Below are 24,065 nucleotides of genomic sequence, written 5' to 3' on the forward strand. Positions count from 1 at the left end.
GTCTGATTAGTTATTTTGTCCAACAACTTTAAAGATATTTTCTGAGCACTCTAGAGACCTGTCTGGTAGAGATTTAATTGACTTCACTTTCCCACTGTGGGAGAAGCCACATTTAGCCTCCATTTGCACATTCATTTGAATATTCCTGATCTATATATATGTCTGTTCTTTGTATTCCCTTTGAATTGGTTATAACATCTGCCTCGTTCTCTCATTATGAGTTAAATAAAATCTTCAACGTATGTTCATTTTTATATCTCTATGAGAGTCAAAAAACTTTTATCATTTAAAAAAAAAATTATCTCCAACAGGTCAGATACCATTCTGGCTAGAAATAGACACTGAGTATGAAAATAAAATAAAGCAAAGTTTCTTTGTTGTTAATTTTCTTTGAATCCCATCAGAAGAGCAAATTCTTTAAGGCCAGAAACACCTTGCGTCTCTTTCAGTGAGGACTTGCTGGTTAACTACTTTTTGGTTTAATTTCCTTCTATAGATTTTTTTTTTCATATTCTGCTCTAAACCAAATGGTTGTTGTTTCGCGTTGAGAAGGTAAAAAGATTTCATTTTAGAAAATAGTGAGCAAAGCTTTGGGGAACTCAGAAAACCTGTTCCTCCGATCAAGGGCTTAACATTACTGGAACTATGAACGTTTTTGGCCTTGGAGGAAATGAATATTACATTCTTGCCTGTTCGAATGTACAAAATTAAACCTTGAGGTTTTATCTATTTTTTAGGTTTTCCAGAAAGAACAAAAGGTCGACTAAATCTTTCTTTCACCTTTGCCAGCAAAAATTCTTTATGCTTATGTAGTGTATAGCCTTTCATTTGAGGTGCTTTGAATGCCTGGAAAATGTTTAGCCTCATAACTGCCTGGGCATCTGTTTAGGAATCATTTGCCCCCATTTTAAAGACAAGGAAACTGAGTTGTCTGGTGACAAGCTTTTCCCATGGCAGCATAGAAAAGGCAGACAGACCAGTCCTCTAAACTCAGGCCAGCAAGTACTCTAACCTTTGACATTCTTTACAATCACTGGGAAAAGCTAAGTTGTTGCCCGTGGACATGGCAATTTTCATAAAACCCCTAATTTTCATAAAATCCTTGGGAATTCATACAAATTTTTATATTAACTAGGATTCTGATTAATAGCAGTTTTGTATAACTGCCATTTACTCTGCAAATATCACAGCCAACCCCGCCCATAGCTCCACTAATAATGTTCTGGCTAAGAATGAGGGTTTAGGCTGAGTCTGTTTTCACTGTGTTTAATATGAATTGCTGTGTCCACACAAAGCCTTGCATGCTGATGTTCAAATCAGCATTAGTCATGTTAGCAAAGATAAGAAAACAACCCAAATGTCTACAAACTGGTGAATGGATAAAGAAAATGGTGGTGTAACCGTACAATGGATACTGGTTGTCAGTAAAAAGGAATGAGATAACTGATGCCTGCTACAACACAGGTGAACCTTGAAGACACGCTAAGTGAAAGAAATGAGACACAGAGTCCTGCATATGACACGATTCCATTTATATGAAATGTCCAGAAAAGGCAAATCTATAAGGACAGAAAGTAGATTGGTGGTTGCCTAGGGCTGGGTGTAGGAATGGGGACTGATGGCGAATGGGTACTAGTTTCTTTTTATGGTGATGGAAATGTTCCAAGATTGGACTGTGGTGGTGGTTACCCAATTTTGCAACTTGAAGAACAATCACTGAATTGTACATTTAACAGGGGGTGAATTTTATGCTATGTCAAGGATACCTCGATGAAGTCGTTAGTAAATAAATTGCTTCCTAATGACTCCCACACATATACCTCCACCCTGGACTGCTCCACGGGGACACCAAGGAAACAAATTGCCTTTGCCAAGACAACAGGGATCATTTTATAGCATTTTAAGCTTGACTTTCAGGACAATAATATAGGTGTCATGGAGTTCAAAGCTTCAATAGCGCGATCTGAGGGGAATTCCACCCCAGGTGTGCAGCTTAACAGGGTGTTAATTGGGAAGCCAGGATTTGCTAGTGAATAGAAGGATTCAAAAGCCAAACCCATGATCAAAAATAAAGAAAATTTAACTTGTTTTTATACTGCAGCCATTACCACACAAAATGACTTGAAGCGCATTTTAATTGGAGCTGAAGGCTTTTTGACTTGACCACTAATCAGAACCACTTCAGGTTTTGGAAATATTTCTCCGCTGTGGAAGGAAAATAAAAGAGCCAAATTAAGGGCTGAGCTTTTCTAATAGAAATAACTTCCCTGCACTGAGCAGGTTGGTTTATTTAGCCTGGGTAAGAAAGTCTTGCTGATTCCCTGGGAATCAGACATCCAAGGTTTCAACACATCATAGAATCATGGCTAGCTGTTAATGTACTTTTCCTGTCTGATAATGCACACTCTTCCAAACCCTGAGCCTCCAGCTACTAGGGGAGGGGATGGTGAAATGCTCTTTTCTGGGACGGTAGCTAACACTCCCTGGAACTGAAAGAACTCATGACAAGAAATATGCATTCTGATTGGAAGCCACAGGGTTCTAAACCCTGCATGTTTAGCTTGCCCTGGCTATGCATCCTCTGCTCTCCCTTAAGACTCCAAGAAGCAAGGAATCAGTTACTCCCCAGAGACAAAAGCTACTGGCTCAACAATAGGATTTTGAAAAGCCTTAATGTCCTTCCCTAGGTAGAAGAGTCTTCTGCTTTTATGGAAAAGTGGTTTGAAATAAAAAGCTTCTGATGGGGGAGTATAGCTCAGGGGTAGAGCTTGTGCTTAGCATGCGTGAGGTCCTATGTTCAATCCCCGGTACCTACGCCACCAACAAAAAAAGCTTCCAGTGATATTATTAACTAAAGTAGCTTTCCAAGAGCCCTGGTACCATCCAAAGAGCAATGGATAGCAATCTTGCTCTTTTAAAACCCTCTTAATACATAAGTGTATCACATGCCTAAGATAAAGTACAAATTCTCTTTCTTATGTTTGTAGAAAAATGAAATCTAAAACAAAGCATAAAACTGAGAAGGCATGGCTCCTTCAGAAGGCACCAAACTTGCCTTATGGGAAAGTCAGTGTTTTCCCACAAACATTTGCAGTCACTGCATCCCAATCTAACATTGCATAAAAGCAAAAAGCCTCAAATCTCTACAGCGAACCAAGCTCTCTGAAAGCACAGAAAAATTGCCCTGCCCTTGGCTTAATGCCAAGTACAGTTTGACATATTAAAACATGCTAAAACAGTCTCTTAGCATTTGCCATGAGTGATTTGAACCACGGAATTTAATGAAACCCACAAAACAAAACCTCACTGCAGGTATGAGAAACCCTATGAAATACTCCTGTTTTTTGATATCCAGATTGGAGTAAACTGTTTGATTTCCAGTTTGTTCTGCTTTATCTCGGTACTACTTTAGATAGAAGATATAGAATTTAGACCTAGCCCATTGCAGAAGCAGCATAAATCCAGAGTAACTTTTTCTGGTGTGTTTCACAGGACAAAGTTAAACATGTGACCTGAATACGGGACTTCTTACAACTTTTAATGTGATCATGTTCATTGTGAATCTCTAAAGTGACTATATTATGCAGCATGTCCCAAATTTCTTTAACTGTGCATGTGTGTCCTCTTTCCTGTAGAAGATCTACCACAACATTCTCAGGACCACACTTTAAGAAATAAAAGAAATGGAAAGATATCCCATGTTCTTGGATTGGAGGAATTAATATTGTTAAAATAGCCATACTACCCAAAGCAATCTATAGATTTAATGTGATCCCTACCAAATTACCCAGGACATTTTTCACAGACATAGAACAAATAATCCTAAAATTTATATGGAATCACAAAAGACCCACAATTGCCAAAGCATTACTGAAGAAAAAGAATGAAGCTGAAGGAATAACCCTCCCAGACTTCAGACAATACTATAGAGCTACAGTAATCAAAACAGCATGATATTGGTACAAAAACAGACATATGGACCAATGGAACAGAATAGAGAGCCCAGAAATAAATCCACAAACTTTTAGTCAATTAATCTTTGACAAAGGAGGCAAGAACATACAATGGAGTAAAGGCAATCTCCTCAGCAAATAGTGTTGGGAAAACTGGACAACAGCATGTAAATCAATGAAGTTAGAATGCTCCCTCACACCATACACAAAAATAAACTCAAAATGGCTTAAAGACTTAAACATAAGACAAGACACTATAAACCTCTTAGAAGAAAACATAGGCAAAACATTCTCTGACATAAATCGCAGCAGTGTTCTCCTAGGGGAATCTACCCAAGCAATAGAAATAAAAGCAAAAATAAACAAATGGGGCCTAATTAAACTTTTGCATAGCAAAGGAAACCATAAGCAAAACAAAAAGGCTACCTACAGAATGGGAGAAAATATATGCAAAAGATGAGACTGGCAAAGGCTTAATTTACAGAATATGTAAACAGCTCATTACAACTTAATAAGAAAAAGACAAACAACCCAATCTAAAAATAGGCAGAGACCTAAATAAGCAATTCTCCAATGAAGACATATGGATGGCCAATAGGCACATGAAAATATGCTCAATAGCGCTAAGTGTCAGAGAAATGTCAAAACGACAATGAGGTATCACCTCACACAAGTCAAAATGGCCATTATTCAAAAGTCCACAAACAATAAATGCTGGAGAGGGTATGGAGAAAAGGGAACCCTTCTACACTGTCGGTGGGAATGTAGTTTGATGCAGCCATTATGGAAAACAGTATGGAGATTCTTCAAAAAACTAAAAATAGACTTACCATATGATCCAGGAATCCCACTCCTGGGCATATATCCAGAGGGAACCTTAATTCAGAACCTTAATTCAAACCTTAATTCAAAATTGGATGCATGCACCCCAATGTTCATAGCAGCACTATTTACAATAACCAAGACATGGAAACAACCTAAATGTCCATTCACAAATGACTGGATAAAGAAGTTGTAGTATATTTATACAATGGAATACCACTCTGCCATAAAAAAGAATAAAATAATACCATTTGCAGCAACATGGATGGACCTGAAGAATGTCATTCTAAGTGAAGTAAGCCAGAAAGAAAGAAAAATACCATATGATATCACTTTTATGTGGAATCTAAAAAAAGAAAAAAGAGGACACTAACAAACTTACCTACAATACAGAAACAGACTCACAGACATAGTAAACAATCTTATGGTTCCCAGGGAAAGGGAATGGGAAGGGATAAATTGGGAGTTCGAGATTTGCAGATACTAATTATTATATATAAAACAGATAAACAACAAGTTTATACTGTATAGCACAGGGAACCGTATTCAATATCATGTAGCAACTTATGGCGCAAAAGAATATGAAAAGGAATATATGTATGTTCATGTACGACTGAAGTATTGTGCTGTACACCAGAAATTGACACAACATTGTAAACTGACTGTATTTCAATTAAAAAAAAAATATATATATATATATATATATAAATTTAAAAAAGAAATATAGTGGAAAGATCACAAAGGACTTGGGTTCCAAGTCAGCCAATAGCCACCTGAGATAGCAAAGATAACCACTCGACTTTTTCAGTGCCCCTATTTCTTCCTTTTCAAAGTGGTCTACTTCCTATAAACTTCCAGGGATTTTAAAAGAAGTAAATGTCAGATATATTGAAAAATTAAAAATACAACCTTAGTGTGAGGCATCATTTCAATATCTGTTGCCCCATACTGCTAACACCCACCCTCATTATTCCTTGTTAAAAGTTTTAAGAATCCAAAGCAATATCAAAGAAATCCATTTAAATTCAAACTCTAGTGTAATTTAAATACTAGATAAGTGTATTTATAGCAGTTAAAAAATCGCAATTCAAAAAGAAAGTCAAGAGAGTCAGAAGTTCATCATTTGATTCAGTGTGTAAACACACATATTTTGACTTTACTTCTTTTGTCACATTAGGCAAATACATGTTTCAGAACCATTGAGACATAGATTATGGCCTAGATTGAGATCTCTTTGCCTATTGGTATAAATTCTTTGTTTCAAGGTCCCTAAAACAAAAAGGCAGATCCATTACCATCTACTGTGTTGATACAATGGTTGTACTTGCCCACTGGATAAGAAAAGTGAAAACCTGTGCCTTTTTTCTTTCTTTACGAAAGCATTACGAGTCTGATCCATAGTTATCCTTTACTTGCTTTACTTTACTTTCAGCTATCTAAACTGCCTCAACTGAAGACGGTTCCAGGTCTTGACATGGGAGGGAGCCTGGCAGGGAAGGGGTGGGATAGAGAGCAGTTGAGAGGCCCGAACTCTAGTGTGGTTTTTGAGACTGTAACTCTGATCCTCCCTTTCAAATGGCATACAGATCCGTTGCTATGGTTCTCCTTTTCCTTTCTCCAGTGCTCCTCTTTGCTCATTTCCTTATTCCTCTCCTTTGATTTTCCTTGTTCTTTCCCCTGCCTTTTCTTAATCTTCCTCCAAATACATTACAAGTCCGTCCTTCCTTCCTTCATTCCTTCCTTCCTTCCTTCCTTCCTTCCTTCTTTCCTCAAAATTCCATGTAGTGCAGCAGAGGCTTAAAAAAGACACTAGGCCTTCTATTTCAATTAACCCCTACATCTTTGGCTACACATATTCTTACAAATCCATGACTCCTCCACCCGAAGCCTGCCCAGTTGAGTTCTTCATGCCAGAGTACACTTACACTTATTCTTGTCGCATTTCATCCCCTGTGACTTGGCTCAATCACCCCAACTTTTCAAGATCTTTTGCAATTCTTTTTCTGTTACCTAGGATTATCACTTGTCCAGATGGTCATCTAGAAGTCTGGTAAGTGTGGATTAAAAATGTTGGCTAAGACAGGAAAAGGGCAGAGTTTGCATGGAGGTGAGGGTTAGGGCAGTCTATGGGGTGGTCTAGTCTGGGAACTGTAAATTATCATACATCAAAGATATTATTATGAGGGCAAAGAAGATGTGGAAAAGGAGGCATAGTTTTCCACAGAGGACAACCCACAAGATTGGGTCTATAGGATTCCTCTCCCTCTGACCCCTATAACTTGGAAGTTACTTTATAATCTCAGAATAATTGGATGTGGAAATGTTGTTGAAAGCTGAGATAATGATCATGAGTCTCCATATATTAATGTTTGTGAGTCCTCATCTATTAGTGAAGGTAGAGTATTTTCTATCAACAAGTGGTTTGATTTCCAAGGCTGTTGCTCCAGAATCATACCCCTGCCCTTACCTTGAATGGAATTACTCTTATTTAAGTTTCAGGAGGAAGCTGCAAAGAGGAAAAAACAAGAAGTGGTTAGAACCAACTAGGCCCAAGATGGCGGAGGATCTGACTTCCACTAGACCTTGAGGTTTGTTATACATGCATTGTAATACATTAGCATGCTAAGTGACACACCCACCAGCACCTTGACAGTTGAGGATTGCCATGATAACAACCAGAAAAGCTCATACAAGGACTGAAAAGGAGTGTTGCCTCAGTTCCAGGTCTAAACCACACTCCTGTTCTTGGATAAGTCATGACTATCCCTCCCATTCTTCCCAATTCCTTCCCTTTTACCTCAACCCTCCGAAATATTTGGTGTCTCCACCTGAATTGGGTTGAGAAGTTGATTTGTTAACTGGGTTTCAACGTCTCCATTCTTTGGCCATTGAATAAAGCTTGTGCTGTCCAGTCTCAACATCAGTTTCATTATTGGCTGTGTGAATCTGATTTGAAAAGGAACCCCCTTGGCTGAGATAGGGGATCTTGGCCTGGGCCAGGATGCTGGTGTGGGTCCAGCAGACCAATTTAGTAATAATTTGAGCAGAATTTCATCCATGGCCCAGACTTTCAGTCATCCATTTCTTAACTGATTTCTGAACAATTTAGTGCTCTTTTGTTAGGGAGAATGTCTGACTCCAAATAACCCAAGCAACAGCTAAATACCTGTTTGCCTAGTAGAGAGAGAAACATTAAGTAGTAATGAAAAGGCTAAATGAAGAGCAAAGGTCTTGGTAAAGTTAGAAAGACCTAGTTTTTGAAAGATTCTAAGATGGAAAAACACTCTTTTGTTAACAAAATTTCTGCCCTGACTTCAAATAGAAATTTTGTAGTTACTCTGAGCAGGAAAGTAGATACATGCAGGTTCAACATAAAAAAAGTCTGTTGTCTACATCCTCCTTTGTGACCAATGTGAAAACAATGTTATCATTTATTTTTACATTTTTTTCTGATTACATTCCATTGTATGTTATTACAAGATATTGGGTAAAACCTCCTGTGCTATACAGTGAGTCCTTGTTGCTTATCGACTTTATGTACTGTAGTTTGTATCTGTCAATCCCGCATTCTTAACTTGTCCCTCCCCACCTCCCTCTCCCCTTTGGTAAACAATAAGTTTGTTGAACACAGTGCGATTAAACTTTTCATTTTCTGATTCCTAAAACCATGAGAACCAGAAGCATGAGAAATGAGAATAAATTCAATAGAAATTGCCCAATTATTTTAATTACACTTAATGTCTCTTCATTTTAGGGGTAGGAGGAAGCATTGGCATAAATTTATGTTAGCATAAAAAGTGAGTTTAAAAAATTTTGTTCCTTCTAAACAGAAAGCACTGGATTCCTGTTGATCAGTTAGGTTGATTTCTCAGACCTTTTTTTTTTTTTTCTTTCCAATCCATAAACCAATTATGGTGATCTTTCAATTGATTTAGAATTTTTTAAAAAGGCTCATACCTCATACCCTATACTTTATATCAGCTTATACATCAAGCACCGTGTATCAGAGCAGGCGTTCCATATAACAGAACTTTTTACAGATGGGAGAGTGGGAGAACCCCCTGTAAATTTTAATCTTTCTTCAAAACAAATCCTTAAACATGGGTGGGCTTTTGGGGGTGTTTTGTGGGCTTTTTGACACCATCTAATTTACTGTAGGGTGTCAACAAATGTTTTTGAAGCTCTTTGTTATTGTGTTACATAAAGGGTCACTTGGTAATAAAATAATTTCAAGCCTAATTAAAAAGCCCAAACATTGATGCTGACAGTCTCCTGTGATGAGATATTCAGCCTTTGTTAGCGCTGTTAATTTAGCAAATGTGGTTCTTTAAAAACACATTTGCTAAACTAACAGTTTCTAAAGATGAGGGAGTCAGAGAAATGACTACTTAATTTTAGGATTATATCACAGAAGAGGCCCAAGGAAAACTGGCCAAAATGAAATGATCACTTCATGTTGCCAGGATACGAGAGGCTAAGGGCCACGTCCTATTCATCCTGTACCCTTCATAGTACCTAGCACACAGCCATGCACAGGTTGACCCTTGATGGATTTCTTTGTGAAATCACCAAATTTTTATATATCTGACAATAGTTGGAAGTCATAGACTTTTGGAGCTTGAAGAGTTCTTTTAATATACTGGAACGAGCACATGCTTTGAAATTAGATACACATTCAAATCTCAACTCTACCGCTGAGCAGTTGTGACCTTGGGCAAGTTGCTTACACATTTTGAGGTTCAGTTTCTTCACCTGTAAAATGAGAATGTTATTATGCAAGAATGAGGTGAGATAACATAATGTAAATAGCTTTGCACATTTCCTAGCTCAATAGATGTTATTTATTATTTCAGTATTATTATTTTTAAGCATAGATAGGACAACCATTTGACAGATGGGAGATAATAGAAATGATAATGGTTAATGTTTATTGAGTATTTTGTTATATGGTAGTTATTGTGCTAAGTGGTTTATGAGCCTTATTTTATCTATTTACTTTTTTTTTTTAACAGTCCATCAGGTAAATGAACCCATCAAGTAAATGAACCCATCAGATATTTACTCAGACTTCACAGATAAGGCAACTGAGGCTAATAGAAGGTAAGTAATTTGACCAAATTCACACAGCTGGTGAGCAGCTGTCATCTAAGCTGTGTAGGAATAGAAGGCATTAATCTGAGTCCCGAGGTTGAAGGGAAATGTTCAAGATCATCCTGTCGGATAAAGTCAGAGCCAAGATTACCATTCAGAGCTTCTATATATGTTTCCGAGCCTGTTTTTCCATTTGCCTAACAGGGATAATAATAGTCCTATCACAAAAGATTGGGGGAGAATATGGGAATGGGACATAGGCTAGAATGTATGAGGACATAACCAAGAGAACGAGATGAGAGGAAATCAAAGACAAAGCCTTTGGACTTCAGAATTTGGCCTGGAGTTTACCTGTCCAGCAGGCAGGCAGGAGGACTGCAGATCCCTGAGAAAGCAGTTTATTTTTATTCATTCATTCATGCATGCATTTGTTCATTGACTCATCCATCCATCCAACTGTTATTTATTAACCATTCATAATGGGCTCAGCTCTTCTAGGTCTCAGGGTACAATGGTGAGCACAACACAGATAAGGAGCTCAATCCTGATTTTGGCTGAATGCTGCCAAGATTTGGGGAACCTCATGGAGGCTAAGACACCTGTTAGCTGCTGGACCTCTGAGCCAGAAATAACAGATTCCTGCTCCTCCTGCCTGCATCTTTCCATTCCTAGCTGAATCCAAAGCACTGGTCAGTTTGCTGGTCGCATGATGTCTGGGTTTTCTGAGGACCCACAGAGATAGGTCTGGAAAGGGAAAGCTGTTTATACAATGAAGGAGAAAAGCCTCATTAAGCCATCATCAGAGAAGGATGTATATTCAGTAGAGCTAATTGCTCTGCTGTATTTGATGAGCCGTTCACATTGTAAATTTATGCTAACAATAAATGTGCAAACAAAGTCAAGTCACTTTGTTAGTGGAAGGCTTTGGTTTTACAGTCCTCTGAGTATAGTACCTTGATTTTAAATTGTTAGAGGCACTTTATCAAAGAAAGGGGTCATTTCCAGTTACCACATTGCAGCTTGGTTTATTTGCCTCTCAACGATTTTCTGACATTCTCAAAAGTTAATTTGCATATATTTTGCATATTATGTGAGAAATTATATCATATATAGTATCCTTTTATTGGCAAGACTTACTTTCTCTTAGTAGTCAATATCATCCTCTCTTAACGGAAGATAGAATTCTTCCCAACACAATCCCAACCAAAACCCCAGCAAGCTGTTTTGGAGCTGTCGACAAACTAATTCTAACATTAATATGAAAAGACAAAAGACCAAGAAAAGCCAACATAATACTGAAACAGAAGAACAAGTTTTGAGAAATCATAGTACCCTACTTGATGCTTATTAAAAGTCTACAGTAATCGAGACAGAATCATACTGGCAAAAGAATAGACACATAGATAAATGTAGCAGAAGACAGAGCCCAGAAATAAACCCATACAAACAAAGTCAACTCATCTTTGACAAAGGAGCAAAGGCAATTCAGTGGAGAAAAGATAGTGGCACTGGAACAAGTGGACACCCACATATGAAAAACTGAACATAGGTACAGACTTTGTATAAAAAACTTAAATGGATCTTAAATCTAAATGTAATATTCAAAATTATTAAACTTCTTAAAGAAAGCATAGGAGAAAATTGATTATAACTTTGGATTTTGTGATGAGCCTTGAAATATAACAATAAAGAAAAAACTGATAAGTGGGACGTTATTACAATTAAAATTGTAATGCTCTGCAAATGACAATGTTGAAAGAATGAAAAGACCAGCCGCGGACTCGGGGAAATGGTTGCAAAGCACATAGCTGATAAAGGACTGTTACTCGAAATGTAAAAGAACTCTTAAAACTCAACAATAAGAACAGAAACAATCCAATGAAAAGCGAGCAAAAGACACTTGATGAAGTGAACAGACACTTCATCAAAGAGGATATACAGGTAGCAAATAAGCACATAAAAAGGTGCTCAAGATCATTTGTCATTAGGGAATTGCAAATGAAAACAACAATGGGTGTAACTACAGACCTATCAGAAAGGCTAAAATCCAAATAACTGACAATATCCAGTGATGGCCAGGATGCAAAAGCAACAGGAACTCCCACTCATTGCTGGTGGGAATGCAAAATGATACAGTCTCTGTGGAAGACAATTTGGCAGTTTCTTACAAAACTAAACCTAGTATTCTCGTATGAACACTAATTGCACTACTAGGTATTTACCCAACTAATTTGAAAACAGGTTACACAAAAACTTGCATGCAAACGCTTGTAGCATCTTTATTTATAAATGCCAATCCTGAAAGCAACCAGGATGTCTTTCAATAGATGAATGGATAAACAAACGATGGCACATTCATATGGTGAAATATTATTCAGGGATAAAGCAAAGTGAATTATCAAGCCACAAAAAGACATTTAAGATGAATCTTAAATGCAAATTAGTAAGTGAAAGGAACCTATCTGAAAAGGCTACACATTGTATGATTCCAATTGTATGATGTTTTGGAAAGGAAAAGCTATAGAGACAGTAAACAGATCAGTGGTTGCTAGAAGTTCTGGGCATGGGGAGAGGCATGCGAAGCACAGGAAGATTGTTAAATTCAGTACATCTATTCTGTGTGATATTGTAATGGTGACTATAAGCGTAAGTATCTCTCAAACCCCATAGAATTTACAATACAAAGAGTGAACCTTAATGTATACAAAATTTTAAAAAATCATTTAGAAAGTTGGAAGATTCCACGGTGCAATGCAGGATGTGACAAAATAGTCTAACTGTATTACAAATGCATAAAACAACCTCACTGAAGCTGGTAGGGGACTAAGGCGCTGACTTAAGTCATTTTGGAAATGAGTGGAGTCTGTAAGACTAAAGGCAAAAGGAACTGTACAGAAGTGCTACTCTCGTTGATAAAGTTTTTCCCCCAGGGGCATATGGGCTAATAATTCTGAAACAGCTATACATGGTGGATAGTGGGAGCCAGGTTTCTCACTGTAGGAGTAAGAGATTACAGATAAACAAGGTGCCAGAAAGTAAGAAAATACAAACAAATAAACCACAATGATTGTCATATGTCAAAGGGATACAGGAACTAGCTAACTGAAGGAACTATTAATGGCCAAAGCTGGGGCATTTTGAGCAACGAAATAAATAAAGTAGTAGTGGGTTATAACCCAAATAATAAAATAACTATTCATAAGTCTACACTGAATAAATAAATGGGGGAAATAATAAATGAATAAATAAATGGGGGGGGGGAATAGACAAACTTCCCGTACAGAATCCCAAATAGTTTATGTCAATATTGCCTTTCGAGGCAATGGAGGTGAACTCTTCAACCCTCGAGTATGGGCTGTACCTAGTGACTTGCCTTCAAAGAGCAGAGTATGGAAAAGGAGAAATAAAAGAAGAGCTGTGCAGTGGAGAAACCTGACAAACATTACCTCAGCCAGATTATCCAGGTCACCATCAACAGTGATAAGTTGATAGTATGGACCCTTGATGTGATGGCGTGAGAATTCCACTTCACCTCTGTAGTCTTCATCCCCAAGTCCCATAACCCCAGTCTAATCAAGAGAAACACAACAGAAAAATCCCAACTAATGGACATTCTACAAGATATCTGACCAGTACTCCTCAAGACTGTCAAAGAGCATCAAAAACAAGGCAAGTCTAAGAAATTGTCACAGCTGAGAGGTGTCTAAGGAGACACAGAAATTAAATGTGATATTGTGTCCTGGCTGGATCCTAGAACAAGAAAAGGACACTAGTGAAAAGCTAAGATAATCTGAATAAAGTATGGACTTTAGTTCAAATAATAGATAAATATTGATTCACTGACTGTGATAAATGCACCATACTAATGTAAAATATTAATAATAGGGGAAACTGGGTTTGAGGCGTATGGGAACTTTCTGTACTATCTTTACAATACTTCCATAAATCTAAAACTATTCAAAAATTAAAAGTTTATTTAAAAAAAAAAGTAGGTTGATCTTATCTATTCCCATAGCGGCTATTTTTTCCTACTTTTTTTTTTTTTTTTAACTATCCTTGAGAAGTATCTAAACAATCCAAAGCTTCTACAATTCTTTTCTCCTGGTCCCCGCCATTGGTGTGCAAAGAGAAATGGGAATCCCTTTGGGGAATGTCATATTCTTTGAATCAAGAGAGTGGTTAAGATAGTGCCGGCAACTGCGTGGGAGTCATAATGTACATGATGGAGCTTAGTCTTCAAAGGTCTCTTTCTTTGACAGCAGGAGGCTGAATATCTTACTTACATTTCTTATTACTCATTAATCCTCGGAGCTGAGGGCTCCTGGTCATTCCTCAGAGCTGTTTCTTAGAAGGAGGGAAGGAAAGGATGGATGAGCTGGAGAAAGATTTAATTATCTTGAGTAAGTACTAATTGCAATAATGCTAAACATCTTAGACATACTTAGCTGTGGATTATGGATTAAAATTACACTGCTTTTTTTTTTTTTTTTTTTCCCTAGCAAGCCCGGTGTTACTAATAAGGTTCACAGAGTTTGCATTTTTCTCTTAGGAAGTAAAAGGAACACAGAGCTCATTAACTACTTGAATCTTTTAGACATAGTGCTCAGAGGAAGGTAAATGTGAGAGAGCAGTAGGGGCCTAGGGAGGTGTTTACAATGTACAGCTCAATGAGATGCAAAAATATTCATTGTTATTAGCTTCTGCTGGGAGTTGAGCAACCCCAAAAAGAAAAGGAGAATTGACTTGTTGGTCTATGGAGGCCACCTGCCTGCTTCTTAAATTGTTTTGAAGGGGCCAGTAAGTACCCCCGTGAATCCATCCTGGCACCTGCTTGGTGCTGTCTTGGTGATCTATGTTAAATAGAACATGGAAGTGGTCAAACCCACACATTGCCTTTTTCTAAAGGTTACATATGATGGGTAAATGAAAAGAAAGGGAAATCCGAGTGAAAGAAGAAAATTGTGAAGACTTCAACAGAGTTGAGTCAACATAAGATTCCCATGAGTCTCAGTCTTCAAAACTCAGTTCAGCTCACCCCCTCCCACTACCTTCCCTTCTTTACCTTTTCCCGTCCTAACATCGACTGCCAGCATCATACATGTTCTCAACTTACCGAGAAGCCGGAAGCATTCTTCATGTGGCACAAAATAATGAAGTGATGGTGTATTATGTGGTCCTGGAATCTTGCTCTTTCCCTGCCCTACTGCTGCACTGATGTGCTTGTCCTCCACAAAGGAGGCCGGGGCTGCCCTTAGAAGGTGCCGATTATGATGAAGTCAGGGTTAGTGGCGGAATAATAATAGCAAAGACGCATAGCATTTACTCTGTGTCAGGCTCTCTTCTGAGCTTTTTTCATAGATTACCTCCTTGTAATCAAGTTTGTGACTCTATGAGATACACGGAGTTTTATTTTCCCCCTCGTATAGATGAGGAAACTGAGGCACAAAGGCTGTTTTTGAGATTTTTACACGTTGATGCCTCACCTGTACCACACAGGCCGCCCTAAGTCTCAGATTTGTCCCTAAGGAAGGTAATCTGGTTTGTTTATTGGTGTCTGCCTTCCTCTCCACTGCTTCTTTTTAGCTTTAGGAAGCTCAAGCTGGCATTTCTGACCTGCGAAGCCATGGTATGCCTGTCTCTTCGAAATCCTTTTCCTTTCCATATAAAGATGGGTGGGGTCCTCTTTGGTGTCAGCCAGGCTGGCATTCCTCCCATCTGCGCATGCCTGCATCCCTCTTGCGCTCAAAGCTGCCCGCACCTCAATCTTTCCCCTCAGCACCTCCTGCCTTAGCTCTCCTGATGGACCTGATTTGCCTACACCCTTTCTCCATCCGTTTCTGGGGTGACCCGCATCACCACACTCAACATCAGGACCACAGAACTCCAAATCTTTGGAACCAACTTTATTTAGCACAGTAGGTTCCCTTTTCCCTTTCTGGTCTTCCCACTGAGAAGGGGGAAGTCTTTTTTATGTCTTTAATTTTGCTTCTCTCTGGCCTCCGAGACCTTGATATTCAACCTTTGTAACCAGTTCATAACTGCTGAAATATTACTTAAATATTACTTATTGATGATGTTTCTTCTTGTTTAGGGATTCTGCACTGTATTTCTGGTTAACACATTCGTGTAACACAGAACCAAAGGAGTCCGAATTATGGACATTATGTAATGTGATAAATAATCACTTCGTCGGCAATCAGATTACAATATATAAATATATCAAAGCCACACGCTGTACACCTTAGACTTACACAACGTTACACGTCAGATTTATTCAATAAAATAATAAGAATGTGCTACTAAAGCATTCCTTTCATTGCATTATAAATCTTAAATATAAGCATATTCTAACATCGTATATTTTAACACAAATATGTTCTGATAGCACATAACTGTTGAGAAACTTCACTGCTCTTGGGAGAAATAAAACAGGAGGCTCGAAGATGTATTGAACAGCATCATTGAGGGCTATAATTCATAATGAATTAAAATAAATACTAGGTAAATTTGTTCTGGAAAATATAAAATATTGGGTTGGTCCTGGGTGGTGGGAAGGGCAAAATCACCCTGACGTGAAATTCCTTTAACTGAGAACAGTTATTTTTCATCCTACATGAAAGATAAAATATTTACTTGAGAATGCTGTTTGCAATCAGCTAAATTATTAAGAGTGGTAAATCACTTCCTGTTTTGATGGCAGGAAGGGGGTTTTCACAAGGAAAGGGGAAGAAATGAAGAACGAAAATGTATATATTGAATATTCAGAGTTACTGAGAAGGAGGTCAGCGAGGGAAGAAAGGGAGCGGGAAATTTGCTGAGACTTCACAACCGTTACCTAAGCTCGTCCGGATTCTGCTGAATCACCGAAGCAAATACCCTTTCTGAAATTCTTGCTGTGTGATAAATGCTGTGTTACTTACATTGTTTTATAACTTAACAACCAGCCTGTATTAGAGGTGAGACTATTCCAAGTCCAAAGAGATTAAGTAACCTGTCCGGGGACACAAAGTTAGCAGGTGGCAGAGCTGGGATTAGATCTCCGGCGGCGCAGCTCACTCCCGCCCCCCCCCCCCCCCCCCGCCTCTCTGTCCTATTCAGCAGAGCTGCTTGCGTTCTCTATGCATCAGCACACCCAAGCTGTGCAGGACGGCATGGTGCTGACATGCAGCTGTGTCCGCGTACGTAATTTCTAGGATTTATGAAGATGCATTTTTTTTAATTGAAAAAGACATTTATTTCCTAAAAGCAATGTGTGTTTGAGATTTAAAACTCAGAAACCTGCAAACAAACAGAAAACAAGGAAATGTAACCTCTTCCACAAACCCTTCTACACAGAGCCAGCCGATCTTGGCATCATCATATCTATTCTTATAGCCTGCAAGTAATTAAAAATCAAAGGGCGCAGACACTTTTAAGGCTTTTTTTTAATGCACTGCCGTATTGCCAGAAACATTGTTTTAGCATAGTATATGATATTAAAATGAAAATTCATTATTGGGAATTTGTTAATTGAAGTATCATTGAATCACAGTCGAGCTTCTGCGACATCTCTGAAATTTCCGTCTGGAGAAAACTATAAGATTTTATGATACAAATTTTTTTTTGGCTTAAATAACAACTAGTTACAATTTATCATGAAGGAAAGCACCACCTTTACAATAATGACAATGACATTGAGAAAGCCAAGGATTATGTTTACCAAGAAGTATCAAAAACATGGGAAAAATCATTTAAATCACTTTTGAAGTACACAAAAGAAATGATTGAAAAAGGAACCCATTTTCTTGGATGGGAAGACTCAATTTGCAAATGCTGTAAATTCTGTCTAGGTTTATTCATAAATTCAAAGTGATAGCAATATGAATTACAGCAGATTCTATTTACTTGTTTAATTTTGGTGATGTGGGTAGGGATAAGACGAAGTCACTCTGAAACTCGAATGGAAAAATAAATAAGAATAGTGGGGAAAATTTAGAAATAGGGTAAAGCAGGGACGACCATCTATACCAATCAGAAAAATATTTTATAGGGCCTCAACAATGAGATATTAGCATATAAATATTAGGGCAGACAATTGAAACAGAAGATAAAATACAGAAGTAGACTGAAATACATGCAATACTTTAATTTATGATGTAGGTAGCCTCTCAGATCAGTGCTGAAAAGACAGACATTTTACATTTTGTTTTAGGTAACTGGAAAATAGTAACTTCAGCTCTATACCTCACACCATCTACTAGGATATATTTCAAGTAGATCAGAGATGTAAATCAAACCCTTTAAGTGCTAGAACAAAACATGGAGAAATTATTTGCTCACCTCAGAGTGGAGAAGGTCTTTTAAATTTCAAAATTCAGAAACTATAGCATTAAAAATTTGATTTTTTTTCCTTTTTCAGTTTTATTAGGTAGAATTATTACAGTTTGACTGCACAGACACATTATATTGCATGTAAATACATACATACAATATACTGCACATTTTTTTAGTTTACATATATGTACTGATCATTGTTTCTAAGAACAGAGTAGAGCTTTAGCTTTTTAAATCTACATAGTTATCAAAGGAATAAAACCAACTACAAAATAAGAATCAACAGAATGCAGTCATCCAATCATAAAGGACAATCAAATGTGCTTGCAAATATTCAAGAAATCAATCATCTAAGGCATAAATAATAAGTAGCTATTTATCTACTTAAAAATTTGATTTTTGACTACCTAAAAAGAAAGGTTTCTGCTTAAAAATCATCAAGTGAAAAGACATGGAAAAGCTAAGAAGAAAGTGCAATTTATAATACAAACAGCTCATACAGCTCAATATCAAAAAAACAAACACCCCAATCAAAAAATGGGCAGAAGACCTAAATAGACATTTCTCTAAAGAAGACATACAGATGGTCAACAGGCACATGAAAAGATGCTCAGCATTGCTAATTATTAAAGAAATGCAAATCGAAACCATAATGAGGTATCACCTCACACTGGTCAGAATGGACATCATTAAAAAGTCTACAAATAATAAATGCTGGAGAGGGTGTGGAGAAAAGGGAACCCTCCTACACTGTTAGTGGGAATGTAAATTGGAGCAGTCACTATAGAGGACAGTATGGAGGCTCCTTAAAAAGCTAAAACCAGAGTTACCATATGATGCAGCAATCCCACTCCTGGGCATACATCCAGATAAAACTACAATTTGAAAAGATGCTTGCATTCCAATGTTCATAGAAGCACTATTTACAACAGCCAAGACATAGAAGCAACCTAAATGTCCATTGACAGATGAATGGATAGTCTGTGAGATATATGTAGATATATAGATATAGATATCTATCTATATATATAGACATAAATAGATATACATAATGGAATATTACCCAGGAATAAAAAATAATAAAATCATGCGATTTTCAGCAACATGGATGGGCCTCAAGATTATCATACTAAGTGAAGTAAGACAGAAAACGACAAATATCATATGATATCACTTATATGTGGAATCTGAAAAAAATGATACAAATGAACTTATTTACAAAACAGAAACAGACTTACAGACATAGAAAATAAATATATGATTACCAGGGAGGGAAGGGGTGGGAAGGGATACATTGGGAAAAATTTTTAAAGTGCAATTTATATCACAAACAAAGGGTTAATTCTGCCTGCTCCTGGGCATATATCCAGAAGGAACCCTACTTCAAAATGACATCTGCACCCAATGTTCATAGCAGCACTATTTACAATAGCCAAGACATGGAAACAGCCTAAATGTCCATCAACAGATGACTGAATAAAGAAGATGTGGTATATTTATACGATGGAATACTATTCAGCCATAAAAACCAACAACATAATGTCATTTGCAGCAACATGGATGTTCCTGGAGAATGTCATTCTAAGTGAAGTAAGCCAGAAAGAGAAAGAAAAATACCATATGAGATCGCTCATATGTGGAATCTAAAAACAAAAAAAGAACATAAATACAAAACAGGAACAGACTCATAGACATAGAATACAAACTTGTGGTTGCCAAGGGGGCAGTGGGTGGGAAGGGACAGACTGGGATTTCAAAATGTAGAATAGATAAACAAGATTATACTGTACAGCACAAGGAAAAATATGCAAGATCCTGTGGTAGCTCACAGAGGAAAAAAATGTGACAAAATATGTATGTTCACGTATAACTGAAAAATTGTGCTCTACACTGGAATTTGACACAACATTGTAAAATGACTATAACTCAATAAAAAGAAGTTTTTAAAAAAGGGTTAATTCTGCATTTTAGTTATTCATGTTAATCCCTGAAACAGCCCCTACTCCACTGAGGATCAGGTCTATAAAGCAAATATAGAAGCAGCAAAACAAAACTTTGGGGCCGTTTTGGAAGACAAAGTAGCATATGACTAGACAATCATTTGGCAGACAAACCCAGTATTTCATCCGAATAAAGAAAGCATATTAACCAAACCAACAACTTTGAAGAACACTTAACAGAGACACAAAATAGCCTCACTCCTTCTATAAACATTAAATATTTCAATTCTAAATAATCCTGTTCCCACTGTGGTTGTGGCTTTCCTTTATCCTGGCTCTCGCACCTAGAATTATGGTAAACATGAAAGACCTTTGGACATGCTCAGAACTTGGTTAAAATTCTAGGTTACAATTTATTCTTGTGAACAGAGACTGAAACTGACCATACATCCCTGCTCCACTTCTTTAAGAGCCCTTTTTATACTCGAGTAGTCTTGGAAGTTTGGGAATGACCTGTGTGAGCCTGGAGTTAGGTTTAGGCTGTCTGTGGGCAGTAACAGCCACAGCGTCCCCAGGGGACCCTTGACCTTCATACTGCCCCAGCCTGGTTAAGTTTCCCCAGATCATTTGGAAAATGGTCATGGAGCAGGAATGCTTAACTGATCCCAAGTGGTAAAGGACCACAGGTTTCAGGCTATGCTCTGAAAAACCTTACCACAGCTAGGATTATAAGTCATTTCAGCTGCCAATTGAGGAAAATTCCATTAAGTTGTGTTCACCAGGATATATACATATTGTTTGACTTATTGTCATTCATTTTGCTTTTCAGTACATTTAAAATCATTTGCCAGAGAATGTACAGCTCTTGTCTAAATCTATTTTGGTTAAATTTATAGTTAAATTGACACTAATTCAACAAGCATTAAAAGTTTTATTTTTTGGATGTACTCTGTGTGTGAAGGTAGTCTTTAATTGACAAGAACAAAGGAAGAAAGGAAGAAAGGAAGGAAGAAAGGAAGGAAGGAAGGAAGAAAGGAAGAAAGAAAGAAAGAAGAAAGAAAAGAAAAGAAAGAAGGAAGGAAGGAAAGAAAGAGAAAGAAAGAAAAGAAAAGAAAAAAAGAAAAGAAAAGGAAAGAAAAGAAAAGAAAAAGAAAGAAAGAATTTATCAGGGAGGGAGGGAGGGCAGGAAGGAAAAAACAAAAACAGGAAAAACACATATAAGCAATGATGCATTTACCACAAGCAGGAGAATTTTCCAATAAACTACCACAGTAAACTTGCTTCTGCCTCTGGCAAAATCTATTGATCAAACCTTTGGTTTGTCACTGTTGGTTTGGAAATCAAATGCAAGTGTGTTACCGCTTCCAGGCTAAGCTGAGAGGGATATTCAAAGCACTACCACTCAGCCCTGTAAGCTATAGGTAAGAATGACTGCTGGGACACAGTGTCAAGAATGCTGTCCTTCTGGGCATCTGGGAACAGTTAATTTTCTATCCAAAAACATACCTGAGAATGTATCCATGTTTACCTTATTGGTGATTTTTAATGGATGTATTTTAAAGGATACAAATGATGGGGAAAAAAACAAGGTAGATGGCAAAGTAGGGCCTTAGTGATTTCAGTCTCCTGGACTCCTTCCTTTCCCTATTGGGAGTTTCAAGAGTTCTCATGAGATCCCCCATCAGTTTCATTCTTTTCCTCAATCAATCCATGACATTAATTGCTTCAGGAATGTGAAGATGCAAATAACCAAGGAAGAAAGAGATTATTAGCTCCTTAGGGAACTACATTTCACCTATGATTACAATCTATGAACAGACAAGTAAGACTGGATCAGCTCCTTATGAGAAGAGGAGACTTGAAATCCCAAATTATAGTTTACCATTCATCACACCCATTCGAAAATTCATTTATTCACTTATTTAATCTTAGATTTATTTATTCATTTATTTATTTGGTAAATACAAAGAGAGCATCAATCATATGCCAGCCATGGTACTATGTTGTTAGCTTCAAAGATAAACCAGTAGGCAAAACCTTCTTAGATATATAATATGAAATAATGGCTGAAAGCTTCCCAAGTTTAGCAAAAGACACAAAGGAGTTGAGCAAATCCCAGAGAAATCTATGCCATGACACATTAGGATTAAACTTTGAAAACTAGACAAGGAAAAACTTCTTGAAAGCAGCTAGAGAAAATGATGCATTACCTGCACAGAAACACCAATTTGAATGACAGGGGATTTCTCATCTGCAACCATGGAGGCCAGAAGGAACTTCTGAAAAACAGGAACTATCAACCATGAATTCTGCGTCTGGCAAAATGATCCTTTAGGAATGAAGGGAAAATAAAAAATAATCTCAGATAAAAGAAAATTAAAAGAATTTGTTGCTAGAAGGCTACTTTTAAAGATTGGCTGAAGGAAATTCTTCAAACAGAAAGGAAATAATTTTTAAAAGGAAGCTTAGAGCATCCAGAACAGAAGAGCAAGACTATGGGTAATACAATAGAATATGCTTTCCTTCATGAGTTTTATAAATCATGTTTAATGATTGAAACAAAAATTATAGTACCTATGATACTCAAGACAATGATATTTAAAAGTAGTGAAGGTAAAGTTACCTAAACTGAAGTGAGGTTTCCACACTTCACTTAAAGTGGTAAAATGTTGATACAAGTAGACTGTTATAAGTCACATAAGTATATTATAATACTCGGAACAACCACTACAAAAACTATAAAGAGAAATACATCAAAAAACACTAAAAATAAATCAAGATAGAATCCTGAAAGCTATTCAAGTAACCCATAAAAAAGCAAAACACACAAGCAAAGGAATAAGACCCTGTGGAAATAAATAAAAAACAAATAACAAAATGACAAACTTAATGAAGTAGTAATATAATAATTACATATAAATCATAGAAGTACACCAATCAAATCACATAGATGGGCAGACGGCATTAAAAAAACACAGCCCAACTGTATGCTATTTTCAAGAAGCTCACTCCAAATTCAGTGACACAGGTAGGTAGAAAGGAAAAGGATACTAGAAGATAAACCATGCAAAGATTAATATGAAAAAGCAGAAGTGGCTATATTAAAACCTGATAAAGTGACTTCAGGTCAAATAAAAATTACTAGAGACAAAAAGGGACATTGCATAATGATAAAAGGATCAATCCACCAGGAAGATATAACAAATCTAAATCCAACAAGAGAATTTTCAAATACATAAAGCAAAAAGTGATAGAGTTGAAAAAGGAGAAATAGACAAGTCAACAATTATAATTGGAGGCTTCAGATCTCTATCTCAATAACTGATAGAAAATTACACAGAAAATCAGGAAAGATATAGAAGAACTCAACAATACTATCAACCAACAGAAAGCACTGGACATTCATAGAACACTACACCGAACAACAGCAGAAAACACATTCTTTTTAAGTGCCCATGGAATATACACCAATATAGACCACATCCTGGGCCATAAAAACAAACATCAACAAATTTAAAAGAACTGAAATCATAATGGAGTGTTTTCTCTGACCATGGTGGAATTAAACCAGAATTACCAGAAAGGTAAGGCAAATATCTCCAAACATTTAGAAATAAAATAACACACTCTTGAATAATCCATAAGCCAATAAAGAAATGGGAAAATATATTGAACTGAATGAGAATAAAAATACAGCATGTCAAAGTCTGTGAGGCACAGCTAAAGCAGCAGAGAGAGAAATTTATAGCACTAAATGCTTACATTAGGAAAGAAGTAAAGTCTTAAATCAATAGTCGAAGCTCCCATCTCAAGAACCTGAAAAAATGAACAGGAACATACTTCCAAGGCAAGCAAAGGAAACGAAGTAATAACGATAAGAGCAGAAATCAACAAAATTGAGAACAAAAGAACAATAGAGAAAATCAACAACACAAAGAGCTGGTTC

The 24,065-nt window shown here is 37.1% G+C and overlaps 1 long non-coding RNA gene across 1 annotated transcript in view; it reads left to right on the plus strand.

Annotated features, from left to right (window-relative positions):
- Window positions 1-10,237, plus strand: part of LOC135320173 (uncharacterized) — a 33,355-nt gene extending 23,118 nt beyond the window's left edge. The window contains exons 2-3 of the long non-coding RNA XR_010379411.1: window positions 7,269-7,363; window positions 9,788-10,237. This is a non-coding gene — a long non-coding RNA (uncharacterized LOC135320173). The remainder of the gene's footprint in view (window positions 1-7,268; window positions 7,364-9,787) is intronic.
- The last annotated feature ends 13,828 nt before the right edge of the window (window positions 10,238-24,065 follow it).

This window comes from Camelus dromedarius, chromosome X (genome assembly GCF_036321535.1).
Source record: "Camelus dromedarius isolate mCamDro1 chromosome X, mCamDro1.pat, whole genome shotgun sequence".
Lineage (NCBI taxonomy): Eukaryota > Metazoa > Chordata > Mammalia > Artiodactyla > Camelidae > Camelus > Camelus dromedarius.